We start from the raw sequence: 24,919 nt of genomic DNA, 5'->3' as shown, positions 1-24,919 counted from the left end.
AAAATGCACAGTTTTCTTTTTTTCTTTTATGGATGCATATTAAATCTGTGAAATTTCATGGCAGAACACTAACAGAAGAGATGTATTATAATCATATGACTTCTAATTTTATGGAATACTATAAAGTAGTGTATCTTACTTTAACTTACTGCATACTTGTCTTTTATACTTAGTCAATTTTCTGAATTAAAGTTTTTCCTGTGTTGCAAAATAAGAGTTAGAGACTTTGACACTTTATTTAAAACATCTTCTCACATATCATAATAGAATAGAAAACAGAAAACAAATAGTTCAATACATAGATTAACATTGTATTTAGACACATTGTATTTATGCTCACATATCATAAGAGAATAGAAAACAGAAAACAAATAGTTCAATACATAGATTAACGTTGTATTTAGACACAAGATTTCAATTTGTTATGAAGAATGTGGGTTAAAATATTTATGTTTTTCCTAGAGTTTTTATTGCCAACAGTATTTACTTCACATGTTTCTTTTTGAACAAGTAACAGCAAAATGTACTGATAAAAATTTTAAGTGTCTTCTCATATTTGCTTTGGAGTATAAATAAGAGTAGGTGGGGTATCAGTGTTTAATCTGTATGAAATTTCTTGATGGAATACAGAACTCGTATTCATGACAGTCAATCTGTCTTTGGGTGGCAACTAGTTACCTGTGCTTTACCAGTGGTAGTAATTTATTGGAAATTTATAGGAATAAGTGCAAAACTTTTGAGAAAAAGTGGGGCCACTGAAATTAAATCTAAATATGTGATACAAAGGAAAAGGCATGTTGAAACCATAAATACACTTACGCGAATCTGAAGTGTATTGAGTGCTTCAGTTACTTCAGTGAGTTGATAACAGAAGACTGTACATATCACTTAGAGGAGCAGAATTGAAGTGACAACTGTTCCTCTCATGAAATACGGTCACAAATAATTAAAGTGAAGAATGAAGCTGTTGCAGTCTCTTGAATCAGCATGAAACTGCATGGGCATTAAGAAAATTGGGTAATAAAAAATATCCTGCTTTGCATCCTACAGAAGATTGCTCACGTTCAATGAACAGAGAAGTAGTCACTTAAATATAGAGCATAAACAGAGTGAGGTTGATGATTTTCAGTATGATTAGACAAAGAAACTCAAGAATAGAAAACCGTACATTCCCTAACCGAACATACAGAGTGGAAAATTAACAGATTGAATAAGGGGATTTCTCTGGCCTCTCTTTTTGCATAGAGTGAAACAAATTATTAAGAAACCTGGATCTGAGATGCTTAAACTTGGCATGTGTGACATACTTCAAAGTGCTTATGAAAGTCGTGTATCAAGAAGTTACTTTCTGAGCATATAAATAGATGAGGAGAGAGGCTGTGAGCTGCTTCTGTTGCCACTGCAGGTGGTAGCATGTGACCAAAAACATTTATAGTCAAAACTGTCTTGAAAACACAAGCTTTCAAAAAAACAAACAAGCTGATTCCTAATGTTAGTCTGTGTTCAGCATTGTTTGGTTAGATAATTAATCTGTCCATATGATAATATGTAATTAGGAAGTATAAGACACTTTTCTCAAGTGTAGCCTATACTATTTGTTGTGGGCTTAAACACTCTATTAGAAAACTCATTTGAACGCAGAATGTGAATAACATTATATGATGGAAAGGACTGACTTATTTTTCCCATTCAGAGTGAATGGGAATTGAGGGAAAAACATGCGGCAGTGCTCAACCATTTAAGGTAACTGGAGAGTGCTAGTAAAGTCAGAGGCACATTTGGAAGTCAAATGCAATAGGAAGTTTGAAATATCTTTATTACATAAAGATAAAAACAAATAATGCCAGGGTTTTATTTTACTGGTATTAACTGGCAAGATCTGTTCTTGAGGCTCCCAGCCAGGTCCCTGAGCATCAGTGGGAATGAAGCATCATCCATAGTACTGGAAAACGGAGCAAGGGAGCACTTAAACTGTCTAGATATAGACTAGCTCATAGGACTGGAGGGGACACACTCAAGTGTGCTGAGGGAGTGGGGCGATGCCAAGCGAGGCTGCTCTCTCTCACCTTTGAAAGGTCATGGTGATGAACTGGGGTTCCTGATGACTGGAAGAAAGGAAATGTAACACTAATTTTCAATAGTTTTTGCTTGCAATCACAAAATTATAAGAATTTTTGATTCTCAGAGAAGTAAGGAGGGCAGTCAGCAGAACTGACTTGGACTTCTGGAGGCTGAATTTGGCCTGTTTAGGTTGACAGAGTTGCAACATAGGAAATTTGTTCAGAAATAAAAGAAATTGTTTCCCGGTTGATTCGAGGGTGATAAAGCACTGCAGCAGGTGCCTAGAAGGGCTGAGGAATCTCCGTGCCTGCAGATATTTAAAATTTTACTGGATGTGTCCCTGGGCAAGTGGTCTGCCTGACACTTGCTCAGCTGGGGGTGGGACAGCTGTCTCCACTGATTTCTTTCAACTTGAATTATTTTGTGATTCTGTGAATTAAGAATATTTTCTGATGAGCTTTTTTTCAATTATTGCCAGGTAATACTGACTTAAACTATCTTCCTTGAACAAGCAAACAAAAAAATTTTAAATTGGATTATTGAAGTTGAATACACGTAGACGCTTCATGAAAATGTAGAAGGATGGAGAGTAAGAGAGGCTCTTCTGTTTCCCTTGACTCTTTTGAAATATCAAATATTATTTCAGATAATGAGTTTCTGGAGAAAGCATAACTAATGAAGTTTTAACAGTATTCAACCCCAGGGTTTTGGTGTCTTCGCTGAAGTTCTTTCTCTCCTCCGTCCATATAACTAATCAGCTTTGAGAGCTGGAACACATATGCTCCTTTTCAAAGAGCAGCACAGCAGCCCCTCTTTCCTCTGGCCTTATGTTCATACTTTTATTACAGTCAATATTTATATTGGAAAACTATAACCTCCAGCAGCTGACTGTGAAAAACAAGGTGGATATAATGAACAACACTGCTTCCTGCTATTCAGAAACAGAATTAGGAATGATCCCTGCTTTGGTTTCTGGCATGTAATAAGAAGTCATATTGACTTAGTATTAGGGTTTTTTAATTCTCACCAGGAAGTTTGCAGGTCATGGTAAAAAAAGACAGACTTCACAGACCTTTCTCAATACCTAATACAGATACATTTTATTAAAGGAAACATATGCATTGTCTATCTCAGATTTTTTATTAAGAATACTTATAATAATCACATAAAAATAGATTCAAACATGCTTATGTTGATGTTCCTTCAAGATCTGACTCTCTAACAGCATTTGATCCCATCAGATATTAGTGATGAGATTCAGTTGCATCTTTTGCATCTCTCTATTTCCTTATTGGTTTTTTGGGGTTTTTTTTGGTTTTTTGTGGTAGACACTTATTAACATTTGATGTACAATGGTGTCCAATAAGAAGTTTCTTCTCCTGTATCTCTTAATCGCAATAAATATTTTTACCCACTACTAGACACAAAAATATGTTAGGAATTAAAACTATCATCAGCCTTAAAACTCTCTTTGCTATCCTTTCATAAAAGGTATCATTAATGGGATAAGGTTTTTCAAATGTTGCCTTATTTTTATTCTAAAAGCCTACTATTCCATGTGCATTAATTGTATAACTTTACATTACTAAGCAGTTATAATTTTTATTATGCAAAATGTTTTTGTGTCCTCAACATTGTGCTAGCTTCTCTGGGAAGTGACATTTTCACTCTATAAGCTGGGGCAGAATTCCACGAAACTGTGAGGGTTTCTGCAAGAAGCTGGAGAGCAGTAAGAGGAGTTTCTGTGTATCACAGAAAGACAGATTGCACAAGGTAATTTGTTTCTTTGGAGTACTCCATTACAAATCCCTGCAGAGAAGAGATTATGAAGATTTTCCGAGGTTGTCCAGGACGGAACTGATCTTTGCATACTGTTTGAGGAAAAAAACACATTATCACACAGAATCACACAGAATTTTCAGAGTTGGAAGGGACCTCTAGAAATCATCTAGTCCAACTCCCCTGCCAAAGCAGGATTGCCTAGAGCACATTAATCAGGACTGCATCCAGGCTGGTTTTGAAAATCTCCAGAGAAGGAGACTCCACACAAGATTCTTGGAAAGAGGCAGGGCAGGAGATGGCTGATGAATGAAAGGTAGGCAGAATAACCGTACTGAGCCCTATTTAATTGGACGATTGCTGTTTTAGATAGCAATTCAGGACCCGATCCTCAAAGGCTGTTGGTTTAAAGAGTTTGTTAATGAAGAAAGGGGGTTTAAATTGCACGTTGAAATAGCTCATAAAGCCTGCATGGACAGTGCAGGCAAATGCTAGTGGTAAATGAGAGTTTTAAAGTCAATTTATGTCTGAAATGTCCCAGACAACAGAGGATGGATCCAGCTAATTTGCATGTGAAGGAAGAGCAGGCAGAAAAGGGATTCCTCATTAATAAAGGAGGACTACAGTCCCAGGAGGCTGGCCATAACTCTGCAATCTCTAGCCATGTGGAAAGTCAGGAGTGACTTTTCACTATAGACTGTTTTTATCAATTTACATCCTAAAGGAACTTTTTTTCCATGAAGATGGTGAATATGGAATCCTATTTCTAGGAATTCATTAGTGTGGCTTCCCAACAGGCTACAGCATCAGGACGGAGTGAGTGAGGAAAAGGGCTGCTCTCTCTTATTCTTCTCACCAGTATTAAGGTTACTAATTGTGCAGGGTTCCAGGGATTTACTACTTCAGAAAAAAGACAGGAACAAGAATCAAATTCATGTCTCTCTTGTAATAACAAAAAGCAGTAATCACAGGCCCATCAATGCATTAACATAGAACAGATAGATCATGGAATTGATAAATAATGGAATTGATAATAGATAATTTGATAGAGAATGGAATTTGTGCTGCGTGCTAGAACAGCTTCCAAGTAATGTGCTTGGAAGCACATTAAAAATGGTATGATTATCTTAATGAAAGAATAAGAACAAGTCAACTACTGGGAACTTAAGCACTCAGTAAAGCAAAACAAAATACCATCTCAATAATTCATAAAATCATACAATAATATCCTAAAATAATGAAACAGTACTTACAGAAGAAATATTAATCTAATAAAACAAATACTGTAGAGTTGAGAAGAAACTTCATTTAACCTAGATAATATTGTCAAATAGGTGGCTGAGCAAGTGGCTTAAATATCATCCTAGCTCCCAGCATAACTATTCATGGAAATAAACCCATGGATTTTTTTAGAACAGTTTTGCAGGCAGTGAATTTTCCTTTCAAGTTTAAATTCACGTGAGACAACTGGCAAAGAAACAAAACATTGCATTACCAGTGCCTGTACTTAAAATCCAGGGAGGACTCTTGCAACTCACAAACTTGATCATGTGCAACTTTGCTCTATTTGGCTCAAGGAAAGAAGAGATGAATTCTAGGTGGAATACTCTGAACTACGGAATAAAGGTGGAGAACAAATCAGGACAATTTAAGTTAGAATAATCTGGAAAGTAGTCTGTGGCAAATTTCCAGTGGCTCTTTCTTCATCTCCTGTTTCTGAAGCTGAATTTTTATTGATTTGCAGCCTTCCCACAGCTCGTAGCTTTACCATCTTGGGCACAGGACACAGTTGTCTTTGCCTCTCACAGAATCACAGAATTTTCAGAGTTGGAAGGGACCTCTAGAGATCATCTAGTCCAACTCCCCTGCTAAAGCAGGATTGCCTAGAGCACGTTACTCAGGACTGCATCCAGGCGGGTCTTGAAAATATCTAGAGAAGGGGACTCCACAACCTCCCTGGGCAGCCTGTTCCAGTGCTCTCTCACCCGAACCGCAAAGAAGTTTTTCCGTGTGTTGGAACGGAACTTCCTATGTTCCAACTTGCACCCATTGTCCCTCATCCTGTCACTGGGAACCACCGAGAAGAGTGTGGCTCCATCCTCCTTCAACCCACCCTTTAGATACTTGTACACCACAATAAGGTCTCCCCTCAGCCTTCTTTTCTCCAGGCTAAAGAGTCCCAGCTCTCTCAGCCTTGCCTCCTAAGGGAGATGCTCCAATCCCTCAGTCATCTTGGTTGCCCTTCGCTGGACTCTCTCCAGCAGTTCCCTGTCCCTCTTGAACTGGGGAGCCCAAAACTGGACACAGTATTCCAGTTGTGGCCTCACCAGTGCTGAGTAGAGGGGGAGAATGACCTCCCTCGACCTAGTCCATCTTGTTTTGCTTTATATCCTCTTTTAATCTTCCTTTCCATATCACCTTGGACTTCAACAACATTTCTTCAACAATTAAATATCTCTAAATGGAAAGCCTTAAAAAATACATTGTGTTCTTTTGTGTGAGTCAAATTCTGGGCTACAGAAGAGATGAGGATGTGTAGACTCCCTTAGGTGTATGGTCATTTGCATATTCCTATAGAGAGGTTGGACTTCAGTTATTTTTACATTCTAGATCAGATTTGGTACTTGTGACAGCACTTGAGGGTGTGAAGTATCTGCCTACTTTATTTTAAAAATTTAGTCACACTGAAGTGGATGGAAATCAATTTAAAAGTATGGGCTGAAAATGAGGAATGTTCATCCAATATTTTTGTGATAAGTAGAGAATAATTCAATTCAGCACGATCATACTTGAAATATAAACCCATTTAAAACCTATTATTCTAATTGCATCAACTAATATAACAGAACTAGCCGAATTGATTCCAAAATATATATATTGAAGTTACTAATTTCTATTGGAAGAAAATCTGTTGGCCACTTCTACTGCAAACTGTGTATTAAATTTGAACATCTGAAGTTTTAATTCTTCATTATACTTCAGGATTAGTTTCTAGACTTTTTTTCCCGGTGCTGAAGAATATAACAGGTAGAGGAATCATCCTGTCCCAGTCATCTAGGATGATACCAGAACTCAGTTGTCACATTGGGATGAAATGTTAAAAGATACAACATTATTTAAGTCATCATTCTTTAGAAAGTAAGATAATGTAGCTCTTTCGAACATGGCTTTTTTGAAAGAATGTGGGAAGTATTGGTATATTCTCATGTCAATAACCTGAGTAAAGTTTGATGTTCAAAGTGGCATAGTTTATAACAAGGGTATAGTATCTGCTATTTAATTTCACAATCCCAGTGTTTACTTTCTTGTTGATGGCTCTGGGATCACAGAATCACAGAATTTTTAGAGTTGGAAGGGACCTCTAGAGATCATCTAGTCCAACTCCGCTGCCAGAGCAGGATTACCTCGAGCACATTACTCAGGACAGCATCCAGGCGGGTCTTGAAAATCTCCAGAGAAGGGGACTCCACAGCCTCCCTGGGCAGCCTGTGCCAGTGCTCTGTCACCCAAACCGTAAAGAAGTTTTTCCGTGTATTGGAACGGAACTTCCTATGTTCCGAGTTTGATGGCAAATAAATAAAACACAACTTCTGTCTCATAAGATCACAACAGTGGAATTTGCTGACTTTTTCATGGTTGTTCATTGTTTGCGCGCTAATACAATTCTGAGTTGCTATGGCAGATATGCAAAAGGCCCGATCTCACACCAAGTTTATGTCATTCAAGATTCCTTCAAAATGCCCAGAAAGAACAGCTCCTGCACTGCAGAGCTTGAAATGCAAACCCTTATGTCATGGAAATATTTAGAATTTGGCATGACTATCAGTTTTAACCGTGCTTATGTTAAGGTAGATTTCCACATAAAAGGACAATATATTTTAAATTGAATCAGGGCTAGGAAGGGAAATTGATTTTAAGCCCAGTTGAAAGCTGGTTTGATTATGTCACGTTTCCAACCTGTAGCTGTTCCAATACAAAATAACAAATAAATGGAGATAGAAAAATAGCAGATAGCTTTTAAATATTTTTTAATTAGTTCAAAATCATTTCATGTTTTTTGTCAGCCCTCTAATCACTACTGATGCCTATGAACAAGCTATCTACTTTTAGTTTTATTTCTCCTTATTTTACTTGATCCATACAGATTCATTTGTATGTGTATGTGGCGTGTGCACATGTAGAAGAAATACCATACTAGCAAGAGTTGCACTTTCTATAGTTCTGTTTATCAATATTTGAACTGGCTGTCTATGAAGAATAGACTCATCACTCTCTCTTCCTTGCTGTGCTGATGACCAGTTGCATAGTGTAACTAAACACATTTATAGTTTCATAGAATGAAGGCTATTTACATTTTTATTGCGCAGGCCGCATACCATTCATAGCTTTGACCTTGGGTTACTTCTGTTCAGACAGGAACTTCATGGCCAGTGAAAATTTGTAAGTATATGGATTTCCTCAAGAGTCACATTAATACTTATCTAGATTTCCTGGGCTTTGTCGTTTTCCATTACTTCACGTGTCATGTACCTCTACAAACATATTAAGTTTTCCTTGAATTTGACTTGTCTAGTGTACTCTCTACCCACGTTCATGTTTTCAGTAACAGAGTAAACCTGTATGGAATGGAAAATGTGAAAAGTTCAAAGTATACACTTTCCTTCAAACTTTTCAAGGTGCTTATCTCAATAGTGATGTATTAATTCTTTGATGCTCTGTCTTTTCATTAAATACTGTTCTTGGCTGCTGGCATGGCATATGAATTTCAAACTGTTCACTGGCCACCCAAGAGATGGCTCATTGAATTCTGGCACTATTAGCATGTTGTAGAATGAGAAGATATAAATCTTATATTTATCTTATGCACCTTATATATCAGTGCTGTATAGATATTATATATTATGTGGAGAGTATAAACATTAGCTATAATAAAAATGAGCCGAGTCCCAAAGTAATAGACCATGGGTAAAGCAAAAAAACTTTTTGTGGGCAGAAGTTGTCTAGGGTTTGTTCTGCTTAAATTTCAATTTTCACACTTTCTAGTTAAATTTTTTGAGGAGAAAATGTATATCCTTGCCAATATCCCCCTACAACTCTTTGCATCCTCTTTGTTGCAGTAGAAAAAAAAATCAGTAAAGACAGCAATGAATTCGTGAAACCCATTCAAACAGAAACTTGTATTTCTGATCTAGTGCATTGGCACTCTTTATCAGTAACTAAAAAAACCTAGAAACTGGGTGTTTATATACACATTTTTATGTATAAAATTCTCTGCTTATCCAGCTAGAATGGTGCATGTTTGGAATGCACTTTTCAGTTATCACAACTACAGGTTTTTGGAGAATAGTATGAGCAGCCAAAGCCTGGCAATGTCAGGGCTTCTGTTCTCCTTTTCCTCAGGAAGCCCATGATAAAGCTGGAGTCAGTTATGCGTTGCCAGATTTTCCTCTATTTCTCATGCTGTATTGTCAAGTCTTTCTAATGCCACTGTACTCTTGCTCTTAAGCGTTGATGCAGTTTACAGGGCTCATCTATGAGTGGTATGGCAGACCAAACTGAGCGATCACTAATCTTGTAGGTAATTCCTGTTCAGGAAAATTTTCCAAATGAGAGACTACTTCCCTCAACAGTAATATTTGTTTTCTCATATACTTTGCTTATTTCAGTTTTATGCTGGGAATACAGAACCTTAATCCATGTGACGGAGACAGAAACACTGAAAATCTTTTAATTCCTTCCTCTGATGCAGTCCATACAGGAAATTTACCTTTGAGCTGCTCGGAGTTGTTATATGGTACGTCTGTGCTCCATCAGCCTGGTGGAGCTCAAGTTGTTCACAGCCTGGGATCCCCAGCAGTTCTTCAGGACAGCTGGTAGGAAAACAGGCAGGTTGTTACAGATTTGTTACAGCTTCTTTTTTTCCAAAACATCAATGTTCTGCAACTAGCATTTTCCAGGGAAAAACAATTTCGGCAGTAAATTGCTGATCTGTTCTAAACACCACCAGCAGGAGAGGTCACTCTGTCAGTTTGGCAGTCTTACTACACAGCTATAGCTATGGCCCCCTGAGTCACAAGCGTTCATTTATGTGAATTGAATTCATGAGAAAATGAGGACATCCTAATGGGTATAATGCCTCAAGTAGGGAACAAGACAGCAGATTCTGAGTGCCAGTGGTACAGATTGGGTATCTACTAAGAGCATGGCATGTTTAGACTGCAAAGTCTCTGCGTGTGTGGAAATACGCTCTTTTGATTGAGAACAAAAGCTGGGAGCTGCACAGTGAGGAGGACTCTTGTGGCATGGAGCTATCTCAGGGAGAACCTGAACCTTAGTTAGAACTTGTGCTAATTTTCTTTCTAATAAGAACAGAATCTATTATTCTCTCCTAAAGATACTTTGGCTCTTCAAAGTAAATAGGAGCATGAAATATGGCAAAATTGCTTTAATCACTAATATTAATAGAGAGAACACAAAGAGAGCAGATCTGTTGCTATAAGATTATCCTTTTTAATTATGAGAGCTTTTTTCTAACAAGTCACATTGCTATTTGGAATCATATTTTAAGCAACCTGCCACATTGAAAATCTTTAATATTTTAAGTCATGTGTGATTTTCTCATTTGACAGTGTTACCAGCTTAGTCTAGCAGCAGAGCTTATCAAAATCCTGTCTCCTCAGCATTGTGAATTTGTTCACATTCTAAAACTTCAGGGTTTATTAAATTAACAAATCAATAGCTAAAAGGATCAATGGATTTGGTAGCAGCTGGTTTAATCTCAGCAGAAATGGATTGCTGCCAAATTCCATGTTGCTGTTTAAATTGATTCAGCCAGACATCTTTTGCTCAAAAAGGCAACTTTGGTGAAAGAAAAGCATTTTGTTTAAAAATTGCATATAAAATTGGTGGTCCCTCATGCATGTGTGTGCATGGACACACACACACGCATCTTTTTTTTGAAAGACCCTGGGAAACAGAAATTGCTTTACTCGAGACGCTATCTCAGCACCTTTTTATGGGTCTTTTTTTTCCAAAGGTGGCAGTGCTGTTTATAAAAATGGAAAAGTCTTGGATTTTTTTCTGTTTATGTGTTGTTTGGTTTCTGCTCTATGTCTCTAAGCGTTTGATACTGCTTTCTATTTTCTCAATCATTTAGTGTATACATACAATACAGATAATTTTCATTTTGTCGCTGAATGCCAAATGAAAGATAGCTAAGTACATACTCGGCATTTTACAATCCTTATCACACACCATTAGACACTAATGTACTATAATTATGATCTTGATAATTGCTCTCTCACCTCACAGCACACCTGCAACTTGGATAATACATTTTCAGATCTTTTTCTTTTTTATAAATTAAATCTCTTAGTATTACATAATGAAAATTCTGCTATTAATATTGAATGGGGAACATGTAAAGTACCATATGTAGAACTTTGATTTAGATGGGCATGAAACATTAGAAATTCCACTATTTGATGAGGCCAGTCTTTGGAGAAATGGATAATATAAATGTTCATTGAATTTTGAACATTTAAGATAGAGAAGTGGACTAGCTCACTTTGTCCAGAGTCAAAAGTTTCCTACTCTTTTTTTTTTTTATTATTATTATGTTAGCGAATTGTTTACAGTGGATTTAAAAAGTCATAGGTTATAGAACTATTTTATCCTCTGGGAGAATATTTCACAGCTGAATAGATATTGCTGTCTAAAAATGTTTTCTTATCATCCGGACTACACCTTTTTCTTTTTTCAACTTTGTACTGTTACTCCACTAACCTATCACCTGCCTTATCCTCGCTGATTACCTCTTTTGTGTGTTTATATGCTCTACATATTTGTACATTTTTTTCCTCTTCTTCTGGAGTTTGCTGCTTAGCCAAGCTCCTCATATTTAGCTATTTTAATCTTTCTTAGTTTCTGCAACACAATACATTTTCCTTATTTTAAATTTTTTTTTAATAATTCCAACTGCTTAAGCTCTTTCTGGGAAAGGAGTTCTCAGAAATGCAGATATTAGTGCAGACAAAGCATCATCAGAACTGTCCATCAAAGTTCCTTGCTCATGGTTGCAATTGTGCACTTATCTGATGATCTTGTCAAAACCTTTAGTTATAAACTCAAGCTTTTTTTTCTGTTATTTCTCACACTGATTCAGTGTCATTGGTTTTTGCCACTTACAGCAATCATCTTCTATAGAATGTTTGTTTCCTAGTTGTTTTTCTTAGCTGCATTAGGCTGGATTGACCTACTTATATTTGGCATCATGAGATCCTCACCTGAACTACTTCACTTTTACTAAAACCTGGAGAGAAATGATTTGAGATATTGTTCAGCAAGGGGAATCTGTAAAAACGTCAGTATGTCTGAAAGAAGGAAAACAGAGAACTTAAAAATGCTTGGAAAGCTACAAGTTAGTTTTTTTCATGTATGCGTATTTTAAATGTAGTGGGTTTATGGGCAGTACCTTTTGTGCATTATTCTAAAACATGATAGAATTTTTCAGAAGAGCCATTTTTGTCCAGTTGAAAAGCTGTCTGACATTAAACTTAAGTTCCACAATGCGCATGATGTTAGAATCATACAAATGATACTTAGAAGGCCAAGAAATTTTTTTCCTCCAGGTATATGCACAGTCCACTCATTTTCAAGAACAGATTTGAATGTTAAATAATACTTATTTCAATGACAAAAACAATGTGATACTACCATATCACAATGTGATACTACCAATACTGGTCAGTCAAGGAACTGATTGAAAATAAGTACTTATGGGAAGTGAAAGTTTAATAAACATTCTTAATTTTAAAATAGGGTGTCCCATAAAAGGTAGATAAAAAAACCCAAACCAACACTCGTTTTAAAACAGATAGGGTGAGTTGTGGTTATCTACCAGATATGATAGAGCAAATCAAGTCCTTTTTTCTGTCATTGCATGAGATCTAGAGGATGCCTTCTAGCAGTCTGCTGTTGGTCCTTAGGTGGCATCCTTCACCTTCTGTAGCCTTCTAGCATGCTGTGCCCAAGTATTACAAGAGGGACAAGGGTATCTCCAATCCTTTCATCTCTTCTCAGTGACCTGATTGGATTGGAGTTCTATTTACTCACTGAGCACATCTGGCATTTATTCAATGAGATTAAAGCGTGTTAACCTTTATTCCTTATTCACCTAATTTTGCTTCAACTTTTTCAGCTTTTGGCACGAGTTGGACACGTTGCATGCTTTTTTCCCTCACAAAAAGGAAAAATGACACAGAAGATGTCTCACATCCTCTCTACTCTAAGATTTAGGAAGAATCTTTTTCTCCAGGATGTCTTCCCCAACAAAATCAAGCCCTTCACATGGTGGCCAGTTTCCATTCTGGCCTCTCCTCATTTCTCCCAACAACAAATCTGTTGGATTTGAAATGCCAGAGATGAGAGAAAAAACACGTAGTGACCTTGCTATTAGTGTGTCATATCTGCACAATGTACATCCTTACAAGTCTCAAAGTATTTCTACCTGTTTACTGTTGAGCCTCCTTAGATTTGAGATTTTCCTGTCAGGAGTTTTCCTTTCTTATTTCTGGGTGCTTTCTAAAATCAACTTTTCCTTTGATCTCTTATCCCTACTTTTACTGTGTCCTGAAGCTCAGTCTGTCTCTGAGATCATAGAAAACTGCATGAGGAAGGCATTGCTTCTGCCATGGTATGACCCAGACATTTCATTTGCAGAGGGAGTGCAGTGTTATCTAGTTTGAGTCATCAAAAACCCCAGGACAGAGAATAAAGTCATTTTCCATCTACATGGCTCTTCCCAAGGTCTCATCCCTCAACTAGTCTCCTCTGATTCTTCTGAGAATTTATTTCTCATTGCTCAAAAATCCCTCAAGAAAGAAAAAGATTACAAAAAGATTAGGAAGGAAGTAGTTGTCTTAGTGCTGGCTGTCCGGTCCCTGCAAGACAGAACTCAGGGAACAGTCCTGCTGTTATTTACCTTCCTGTCCATGTTAGCACGGCCTCTTTCTAGAGTTATAGCTGGCCACAGAGGGAAGAGATCTCAGAGCTTTTCACCTTTGTGCTTATATTGTTTTCCCCAAATATTTCCTATCATGTGTTAGCAGAGGAAGTTTTTTGCGCTCCTTTTCATCAGGCTGTCTCATTCTTGGGAAATTATCTGATCTCTGCTTGTCTTTTCTCTCCATAGCTAAAATAGTTCAGCCATCTCTTTCTCCGCTGTCCAGGTATTTTGAGCGTTTCCTTGGTTTCAAATCAAATATCAGAATCCCCTCAAAAAGGCTTCTGTATATTGGTGAGCATTATAAGTCAAACTGGTAGCTTGACCCAGCTCAGATAACTGCAGAGAATAAAACACAGTTGTTGGGCTAACCCTGGAAACATAACAGGCTGTTAGCACAAACCTAGTTCCTGAAGGGCTGAAATCCCAAAGGCTGTTGGATTTCTCCCTGTTCAGACCTGAATTTCTTCTCTTGTTCTTCTCCATCCTCTCTAATTTTGGCAGTAGCAAGTTAAACAAACTCAATGCTTGGACTGTGCCAGAGTTGGGCCCTGTGAGATAGGAGGGGCCTCCCCCTTTATTTTTCCACTGTGGTATATCAGCAGTTACCACAGTTTGACCTGACAGGCACATCTATCTTCCCAAATCCGCTTATTTTGAGGAGTCAAGAGGCATTAAGAGGACTTCATTTTGATTTCGAGGCTGACATTTTGAACCTCACTTGAGACCACTTTTGCTTGAAGATACATCTCATAGCTCGTATTGACCAGCATGGCCACAGAAAACCTCTGTTCCACATAGTGACAAGCCAGCAGATGTCAGAGACTTACTGCTGAGCCAGTCAGGTAGATGGAGTGTATGCACATTTTTAAAGAGTATGAAAGCATCCTGAAACCCCTGGAAATCTCCCAGGCTTCCCAGGGAAAAGAAAGACTACCTTTCCATGACAGCCCTGGGACCTTTTGTGATAGATTTCAGAGGTGTCAGAAACATCATTAAGAGCTCCATTCCTAAAGAGGAATTTAGACCCACTTCTAACCACCTCTCTTCATGACGGTGTACTGAAAAACAAAGGTCCTCTTCTGTTTTCTGTTTCCCTCTACCCCTTCATTTTTTTGACAAGTTGTCATGGTAACATACTACCAGAGGCCAGGCTGGATCCTTGGTAACATACTACCAGAGGCCAGGCTGATACGAAAGGCCACTGATACGAAAGAAAAGTCATGACTCAGCTTACACCTACACTAGCTACCCAGCCCAGTCTTCCCATCTCTTTTCAGCTAGCACTTTCCTTTGGCAGAAAAAACTCTGCTCTTCTGGCTCCAGATGTTATCAAGAATTTTTTTATTTTTTTTTTTTTATCAAATGAAAGAGATCTTACCCTTATTATTTCCTAATGCTATTGGGAATGCAGGATTAACACTCATCTTCAGAAAGCCGAAAGCCTATCTGTGCAGGTTTGTGATGATGATAGTAATTGCAATACCATCATTTCAGAAGTGGCCCAGCTTGCACGTAGTCACACTATGTTTTTTTACAGTTTTTTCATAGAAAGAACTCAAATATGTTTTAGTCTATTAACATTTTCAGAACACGTTCCCACCCCTTTCACCAAGATTTTTGTACACGGAGTGGGACAGATCTCTTCCCATACTTTTGACCAGTAACTGCTGTCTGGCTTGCAGCTCTGTGGAAAGCAAGTAAAGCTCTGTTTAATCTGCTTTCCGTCTTCAATTCCCTCTTAGTAGTTTGACCTCAGAATACAGACCTTAAAATTGACCAGAATTCGGGGTTAGGGATGCCCACAGTGTGAACGTGCACATGAACAACACATCCCAAGGTGCCTCCAGTCACTAGTGGGTCGTATTCCCTTCCTTGATTCCCTCTACAATAAGCTAATTGTGTTCCGGGGAGAGGCAGAGCATGGGGCGTTTCCTCCACCTCATTGTTCAAATTGTCATTACTAGCACCTAGCAATTCTCTTCACTCACCTCAATCCATCACAATATTTCAGTGGGATGGAGAGTGGCAGGCAATAAAATGTCTCCTGGAATATAAATCGGCTCCTAATTTGTTTTTTTCTAAGCCATTATTTCTTATGCGATGGTCTTCTCCCAGGTGTTTTAGGCCCGTCAATCAGTTGTTGCAGGCACTTGTTTTGCTTTTCCAGGTTGTGGTATCTCTGGACCTGGCAGTAACAAAGTGAAACACCTATCAGCTGTAATGCCATGTTAAAGCCAAGCAAAATGCAAAGCTTGTCACAAACAAAATCTAAAACACAAACTACATTACCAGAAGGGCAAAGTGTTCCGCACCAGGATCTAGTTCAGTTCCCTGGAGGTTGATGAAAGAGTGCTCTGAGCTTCCTGATCACTGGTGGAAAATTAGTTGCGGTGAGACATTGACTGATAGAATAGGGATGTCTGTGCTTTCCCTGTCACAGCAGAGTATTTTGAGACAGTAACAAGAACTGTGCCTTAGTGCTGCCTGTATCTGCATTACAGGTATTTGACTCAGGTGTGGTTTCTGTGCTACTTTTGCTGGAACTTACATTTACTATTTGCTCCTATCTTGGAGACCCACAGAACAAACTCACTGGCTTATCGCTTGCCAGGTGATCAGCTTGTCCAAGAGGGATTGGTTAGTTCTGCTTCAGTTGTGAGCAGGTCTCAGAAGAAACTTTCTTACAACATGAGAGCGCTTAGCAAGCCACCAATGCTCAGGCACTGAATTCAGTCATAGGAATTTTTTGATACTGCTGGCCATCTAATTATCAAATTGAGATGGACAAAACTGGACTGTAGTGCTTAAAAAATAAATAAATAAAGAAAAAACCCCACTAGGTTAAATAATAATAAAATAAAACCACCAGTATCTGGCATACAGTGAAGAAAAATAAAATAGGCTAGTTGCTAATTTACCATAGTAAATTTAGGTTGGCTGTTTTCTTAGCAGGGCATAATTAATATTCTGTGCTAGTACTTACATCAAGTGTCCAGGTCCCTGCCTGTACTGACAGCCTCAAATCATTTCTCTCTCTCTTTCTACTGTTTCCACTGTCCTTTGATACAGAAGAGTTCATCAACTGGACCCTCCTCCCTGACCATGAATGCCTTAACCACAGAATGCATCTTCTTCACAATAAATTCACAGTGATTTACTAGATTAGTGAAAACAGTTTGCCTATGTTGGTAGGTTTCAAAATGGTTGCAAAAATAAGAATTAGGATTAGCTAAGGGTTAGACTTAGCTAAGGCTTAGGGTTTATATATTATGATATATTTATTATTTGATATATACTGCATCACCATCTGAACAGGGCTCCTCTGCAATTTGTCAGCTGGGCATATTAATGTACGTATAAGTGCTCCCAGGAATTGTCTCATACAAAGGAGAAGCTGGCTGGCAGTTGCTAGGTGTTTGTCTCCAGTTAGAAGTACTAAGAAATTCTATTCTGTTCACTCTATTCTGGGTAGAGTCCACAGTCAGTAAAAGGCTGCATTTTTTCCTGTAACACCTTTTTGCCTTTGAAGCCCAAGAGAAACCATCAGGCATTTATTCAGGTCACTTCTATTTCTGTGTGTTTTGCTTGAACTTAATGTGGCAAAGAAGTAGAGAAAAAAGTAACTCCGTGTCCCTTGAATTATTTTGGTAGACTGAGATGAGTAAAAGTAAGAAAGAAGCCATGGCACATTGCATCTGAAATAATGTTCAGTTTGTTATAGCATATTAAATCCTGGCTACTGCACTACTAACATTGAACCTGACAGATTTGCTCCGCCACTAGGAGGATGCTATTATCTGCTAGCAATATCAATTTCATTCCGTGTTTCTGGTTAGCGCATAAGAGGCCTACCCAGTGGAATGGCAATTCTGCAGTTTATCTAAAATCACTCACTTCAGCAGTGAGTTGTTCGGTATTGAGTAATAAAGGATGTATTTCATAAAACATATTACTTAGTAAAACAAAACTCAGCACTAAGTTATCAAAAAGTGAGTCCAAATAATAATTAGAAAGCAACAGCCCACTCCAGTGAAACTGATCATTAGCTCTCTGTCATTGCTTTGAATGTGTGGGAATCATATTTTTTATTTAAACAATGTGCCAACTGCAGGCTGTGCTAAAATGCATAACCATCCGTTGCAACAGCTTGCCTGGCTGGCTGGGCATAAATTGCAGTAATTCCAGCTGCTTTCTCACTCCATTGTGTATCAAACACCTTACCTTTGCTTCTGTATGTTTTATACAAAAGATGAGAGACAAGTGATACTGTTAGTGGTCATTGAAATGTTAGTGTAGACAAACAGACATCTCTGCCTTGGGGATTGTCTTGAAGGTTTCAGAATCTTCCCTTATCTATGCAGAGGATAAAACAAAAAAAGTATCTCTCCATCTTTTTATGGTTTAGGGGTGGCTTTAGAAATCTGGACAAACTTGCATACGGAGACTGAAGGAGCCATAAAGGGATTGATGCTGCTTATGTTGTGAAGAGAGTTCCTCCTTTCTAGCTGTTTTTGAAAAGTCAAGTTACTTTTTGAATTCTAGCACTTTGCTACTGGCTACGAGAATGGATAATCCAAGAATCTTGACGGCTCCTCGAATTTGCCTCAGCAGTGGCGCAGTGTCTCCCCAGCCTGCTTCCCAGGCTTCTTGACATTTGTTGAGAAAGGTGGGGAAGACACTATTTACATCTTTCAGCTCTCTCAGGCGTACTAGCTGGCTAAATCACATTGTCCTGAACAGTGGTCTCATCTTCATGGCTACAGTACTCGACCAATCTCAAAACAAGCTCTTAGAATTTCAGATGAGCTCTCCTCTTGCTTGCTAGAGATGAGTTATGACTGCTACTTGTTAGGACTCAGGGACAATATGTCGGTCTTTCCCCAATGTCCTGATTGTCGATGCACCTGATGAGCATCAGCATCAAGGATTTGCAGGTGGTTGCAGCTGTAATGTAGTATCAGCACAGGCTGAAACTCCAGTTTTTCACAAACACCACAGCAGTCCTTTCCTCTGCCTTGCTACAACAGTGATAGCTAACAGGGACTCTTTTCTAAAAGCTCTTGCAGAAATCTTTTCTTTCTGAATTGAGAACTGGAGTTGAAAGTTCCTCCTAAGATGAGTTGGAAATGGTTCTGCTTTCTGAGTTCTTGTGGGCTCCTTATGAAAACACACAATTTGAGTTTTCAACCAACCCATTGTGAAACCTTTCAATATACAGCTCCTGCTTCAGGCCTGTTGGGGCGGGATGCTGAAAGCCGTGCCAGCAACACAAGTGAGAGAGTGCAGGAGAGAGCACAAATGTTGCTGAGGTGGCTTACCTACCGTGACCAGTGTGAACTTCTGGTATTTACTTTAATGTTTACAATTAATTTTTTCCTAACCTCCTGCTCAGCCCTTCAGTGGAAAGGCTGACATTGCAATCTGGAAGCTGATACTGCTGGGTTTGATTAGATTATAGGGAAAGGAGATTTTTCATCTTCCCACACCTCTTGCCAATTAAGATTATGAGTCTCATAGTTGATTCAAATCTCATTATTCCACATTGTTAAGATTGCGCGCGCATACTTCAGTTTTGCACTAGAAAGGAGTCTATAAAGAAGCAGCTCTAATATTATGGATGAAATTTTAAAGATTTAATTGGGATCGTGAAGGAGATACTAGAAGCATTATGAAGCCTACCACTACATACCACTGGACAGAGGTTGTTTCCAGTTTTGTATTTCAGCAATATTAAAACTTAGCAACTCACAGACATTCCTTTTCTGTTGGCTTTTTTCTGTTCTTATACTTCTTGATTGCTGTGTTAAGTCCTTTTTCTTTCTGGATTCAAAGAGGGTCTGAGTTCATTGTTTTCTTCCAAATATTATCAAAGGTGACAGGGAGTCTAATTTACAGGCCTCTGTGTGATGTTTGTATACCTTGAAAGCTCAGCTCTGCTATACAAAAGAGACTAATTAGGATCCATTCTGCAAGTGCAGTATTTATAATATATGATGGAAGCAAGGGGGAGGAGGATGGAAAGAGCTTGTAATTAATTCCCATTTATTGTAAGTATTGTAGATTATAGATTTGTAGTATGAGCTGATATCAAGCATAATATCAGAGATGATGTGTATGTTTTCCCAGAACTATACAACCTGTAAATGAAATTACCTTTAACTCCAGTCTTGTGCCTTCCTTAATCAGTCTTGACTTGACTGCCAGTCAAGTTCCTCTCTGTGAGCTGTGAGAGATTTGAAATGTGTACATGCAAATTTATAACTGAGATGAGACTGCTTATATTCATTTCCATTTTTGACCTAAGCTGCTACTTCCTTTGACCCCTAAAACATTTCTTATTTCAGGAATTACAAATATGATATGAAGAGGTGCATTGTTATTTCCTATCCTTAGGTAATATAAGAGAATCTTCTTATTTTGGTCAATGTTTACATTTCATAACAAAAAAAGTTTCTTGTATCACATAAGTGGCATTATGCATCATCAAATGGAAAGATCTCTATTTTAGTTTTTGGTTTCTTTGAGTTTCAAATGAACTTTATTTAAGAAAACTTATGCAAATTGTGAGGAGCAGAAACAATCCCTATTTGTAGCATGCGTAACATGATGAAGACTACAGTCTCACCCAGAGGTCCAGATACTGTAAGATGCAGATTCAGCCTGTGGCGCAGTGGGATCAAAGTCTGGTCTATTTTATACTTCCCAGGGAAGAAAGCACTTATCCTCTTTTGACTCCTATAGCACCTGATCAAGATGCACATATGCTTTCACTAAGTAATCATATAAATATATTTTTTGTTTAAAAATACAAAGAACAGCTGCTGTCCCAGGACAGAGACCTTCTCAAATTGGGAACGCAGAGTCTATTTATCCATGGTCGTAGCCTTAGGCAGCACTGGTAATAATTCACTCTAACATAGAATACAGCTAGAAGAAATTGAAGAGAAAGGCAGAAAAGGCACAAGATAATATTTTGAAAAAAAAGCAACCAGAAAACTTTTTTTGAATTCCCAAATACAAGGAATATATTCTTTTTGTGCATTCATTAAAGAATTTCAGAAAGAATATATATAGGGTGTTATGCCTTGATACTCATAAAAACAGAATGAGTAGAGGAGGAGAGCGAATTCTGGAATAATTGTGGAAGGAAAGGCCGGGAAAAGCAGCTTGGGAGGTGAGCCAGATCATCATGGTAGACGAAAAAATTCAAATTCTTGGCATGAAACCACAGAATCATAAAATAGTCAGGGTTGGAAGGGACCTCTGGAGATCATCTAATGCAACCCCCCTGCCAGAGCAGGGTCACCTACAGCAGGTTGCACAAGATGGCATCCAGGTGGGTTTTGAATGTCTCCAGAAAAGGGGACTCTACCACCTCTCTGGGCAGCCTGTTCCAGTGCTTTTCCACCCTCAAAGTGAAGAAGTTCCTCCTCATGTTTCGATGGAGCTTCCTGTGTTCAAGTTTGTGCCCATTACCTCTTGTCCTTTCAGTGGGCACCACTGAAAAAGACCTGGCACCCTCCCCTAAGTATTTATAAGTATTGATAAGATCCCCCCTCAGTCTTCATTTCTCTAGACTAAAAAGACCCAAGTCCAATAAGGAAGACCAGACCCAAACCAGTAAGGAAGCGATTAAAACAAGTGATCCAAGGTGTCACTGTAAAATACATGATATTTGAAATAGATCTGGAAATTACTAAGCGAAGCTAAAATTTATCTGTTATGTAGAAATACAGAGTAGATGATCATAGTGATTGATAGTTACCAATGACCGTACAGTGCAATCAATATAACTAAGTTATAACTAAAATGTTCTCTAAATGCTGTGCCAAAAGTGTGACAAATTGTTGTATGTTTTTCTAAAACTAAACATTATATGACATGAATATTTGTGATTTTAGATATTAATTGAACATGTAGATTGCAAGTATAAGTTACAGTATTGTGGCTGAGTTTGTTATCAGAGCCAGATGTTTGTCCTTCTCCAGATTTCTGTGCAAAAATGAGTCTGTTAAATAAAATCAGTGTAATAGCAAAGAAATATGCCAAATGGTACAATCCGTTGTTATTCCTTTGATAAACACAGATCACTGAATTTTACAGTTCAAAATACTGAACAATGGTAGCAGTAGTGTCTCATTTACTGTGAGAATTGCAGACCCTGACCTTTGTCTCCCAGTCATTTTGTTCACAGTATGATAAACGTGTATAAAAGTGGGAAAAAAAGGCAAAAATTGACCACATACAAGCAATCTGCCATCCCCAATTGCGAAATAAATATAATGTTAACTACTATAAGGCTAACACACAACTAGGGTCAACAGTTCAGTGGGTGAGTGATAACTCTCTTGCTTCCTGTCATGTGTCTACACCCCAATTTGAGTAGCAGATATTTATGAACTCCAAAACTAACTGTCCCATAGGTTTCTTAATGAGTATTTAAAAGCTGAAAAGGAGTTAAACTTCACTAAAATTCATAATCTGATGAGAAATGGGGATGCAGCAACAGTAGTTGTCAGTGTTGTAGACGATATAATCCTGATTTTGCACTTATTTTTCTTTTGATTTAGGAATTACTCCAGATATGTCTGATCGTTTGTTAAATATTTAAAATTCTATGTATAAAATTCATTGCCTTTTTTATTTTAATGTATGATTACCCTGAAATGTTATAAATAGCACATATGCATGTTACAAAATTCAAACATTTTGTTTTCAGAATTAAAACTGTCATGTGAATTTACATATTTAAAACTGGCAGGATACCACAGCTGCACAATCCTACGTGACTGATGCCAGCAACTTAAAAAAGAACCTTTAAGCCAAACAGTCTCTAGTTAAAAGGTCGATTTTGTACCAAATATCTGGCTGATTGTATGTTTGCAGCTGTGGGGAAGTGTCAAAGTGGCAAAAAAAAAAGAAAAAAGTAACTTCAGTTGTAGGTTGACCTATTGGTGCTGGTTACTGCTCTGGGGTGTGCGCCTCTCTGTTTAAGTAGGTACAGCCCTACCTGGCCTGTGACTCATGAGGGCCTCGCAACTGTAGTCAGAATAATGAGCTGGGTGACCTTGTCTCTGCTACAAGGTTGCTAGAAGACCTTGAACAAAGTCACATTGACTTCTCTAAGCTTAAGGTTTAAGTTGGGATTTTTTGAGGATGGTGATAATGATTTTTATTTCCTTTGGAAAGCACTTAACACTGTAGTATATATCTAGTATAGTTGAAAACTAGAAATAAGATACTCTGGTATTTCTTCAGCAAACCTGGGAAACATTCAGATTTTATGCAGAATGAGTATGTTTTTGTAGTAATACTTATCTTTGTTCTTATGCTCAAATTTTTCTATCCATACCAGAAGTCTTATTGGAGGGAGCATTTATCACATAAACTTGGTTATTTGAAAATTCATATTAAATCCATGGTTCATCTCTGTGAGATTCCTGTGAAATGTCTTAGTATGTTCAGTAGAAATACTTCACTCTGATACTGGTCATCAATCGTGAAATATTCCAGACCTAAGGATTGAAGATATGTCCCACATAACTACTTTGGTGAAACACAAATTAGAAACCCTGTTCTGCTAAGGGGCACCATCATGATTTCTCTTTTATTAAATTGGGTTTGGATTTGCACCACCAAAGGATTTAGTTATTCCTGTCCTATAAAGCCAATAGAGGAATATTTGAGACAGTATTCGGAGCTTTCCCTTGAGTTACCAAGGCATTGCGTATATATTGAAATTCATATAGATCCAAATGCGGCAGTGATGATGGGTTTGGAGAAGTCAGCAATGTATGGTTGTGAAATAAAAATATTGCATGGATGTTGATGTCAAGACTACTGGGCAATTTGTCTGCTGACTTGTCTTCATTTCATTTGAGATAGATATGTATAAAAAAACAGGAATAACAAAACAGAAATGCATGTAACTCCTGTGCAGATCACTCAAATTTGTGACTGAGCTGTCAAAGACTCATTGAACAAAAGTTTGTCTTTGGTTCTTTGTTATTGTCACTATTACTATTAATCTATCTACACTATCTACACTACTCTCTGGCATTGCATATAATACTAATAATAATTTGTAAGTTTTAGTCTCTATTTTATGCAAACATAGAAGTTTAGAGCATATGTTGTTGTTTTTTTAAATTGGCTGTTTCTAACAAAACAGTTTAGTATTGTTCACTTACCTGTCATTCACTGATGGGACAAGGTTTGCATTTCTTACATAAATTCAAGGTTTCACTTAAACATTACATTTCACTATTCTGTAGTCAGTATTCACGCTCTAGAGAAAGAAACATGCAGTATATTCAGTGGGGATAGTGATAATTGTGCCTGTACATATGTAAATATAATTCAGTAATTATTATAATTTGGGGCTAAATACAGCAAGTAATTCTACATTTATGCTGGGGAAAGGGAAAGGAAAAGTAAAGCCTGAACGGACTAATTACATAATTTTGTGCATTGCTTCCATGGCAAAAATTGGCTGGAACTAAGACACAGAAAAACTAATTGTTATTGAGGTGAGCGATAGATGAATGTAGTTGCTCTTACCCTGATCAGTAGCTGTAATTAAGGAACACTTTTCTGAAAGATTGACACTAATATTTGATAACACGAAAATAAAGACCTTTTGTGTTAACATCAATGGCAATATGGCCAGTGTAGTTTCTAAGAGCAGAATCTATCATTAGAAGTGCCTGTATTTTATAGGCAGACACCACTTGTGCAGTAAATAAAATTTAAAAAAAAAACAACTAGAAACAAAACACAACCTACAGTTCTTTTAGTCTAAAGTACCATCTGCTGTCTTCTTACTAGATATTTTTTACTAGATATGGATCAAAACTGGACATTTAAATAGATGGAGAAATTCCGTAGTATAATGTATGGACTGCAAGTTAGTGTGCTTTATTAAGATCATTTAACGTGATAAATTAACAGCCAGATTCATGATTGGTATTTGAATATTGTGTGTGTTGTTGACGTGAAATGTGACTTTATTCAGAAGTACCACATTGTGTTTCTCCATGTCTTACAATAGTGATAAAATAAAATAAAATTGCA

The 24,919-nt window shown here is 37.7% G+C and overlaps 1 protein-coding gene across 1 annotated transcript in view; it reads left to right on the top strand.

The window, feature by feature from the left end:
* The window catches only part of EPHA6 (EPH receptor A6), a gene marked incomplete at its 5' end in the record, with an annotated part of 384,562 nt that overhangs the window by 103,737 nt on the left and 255,906 nt on the right, over nt 1-24,919 (top strand). The gene's annotated exons all lie outside the window — the stretch shown is intronic.

The sequence above is a fragment of the Charadrius vociferus genome, unplaced genomic scaffold (genome assembly GCF_000708025.1).
Source record: "Charadrius vociferus isolate BGI_N301 unplaced genomic scaffold, ASM70802v2 scaffold287, whole genome shotgun sequence".
NCBI classification, from domain to species: domain Eukaryota; kingdom Metazoa; phylum Chordata; class Aves; order Charadriiformes; family Charadriidae; genus Charadrius; species Charadrius vociferus.
The sequence above is the reverse complement of the archived record's forward strand: the minus strand, read 5'-3'. Positions and strand labels throughout refer to the sequence as shown.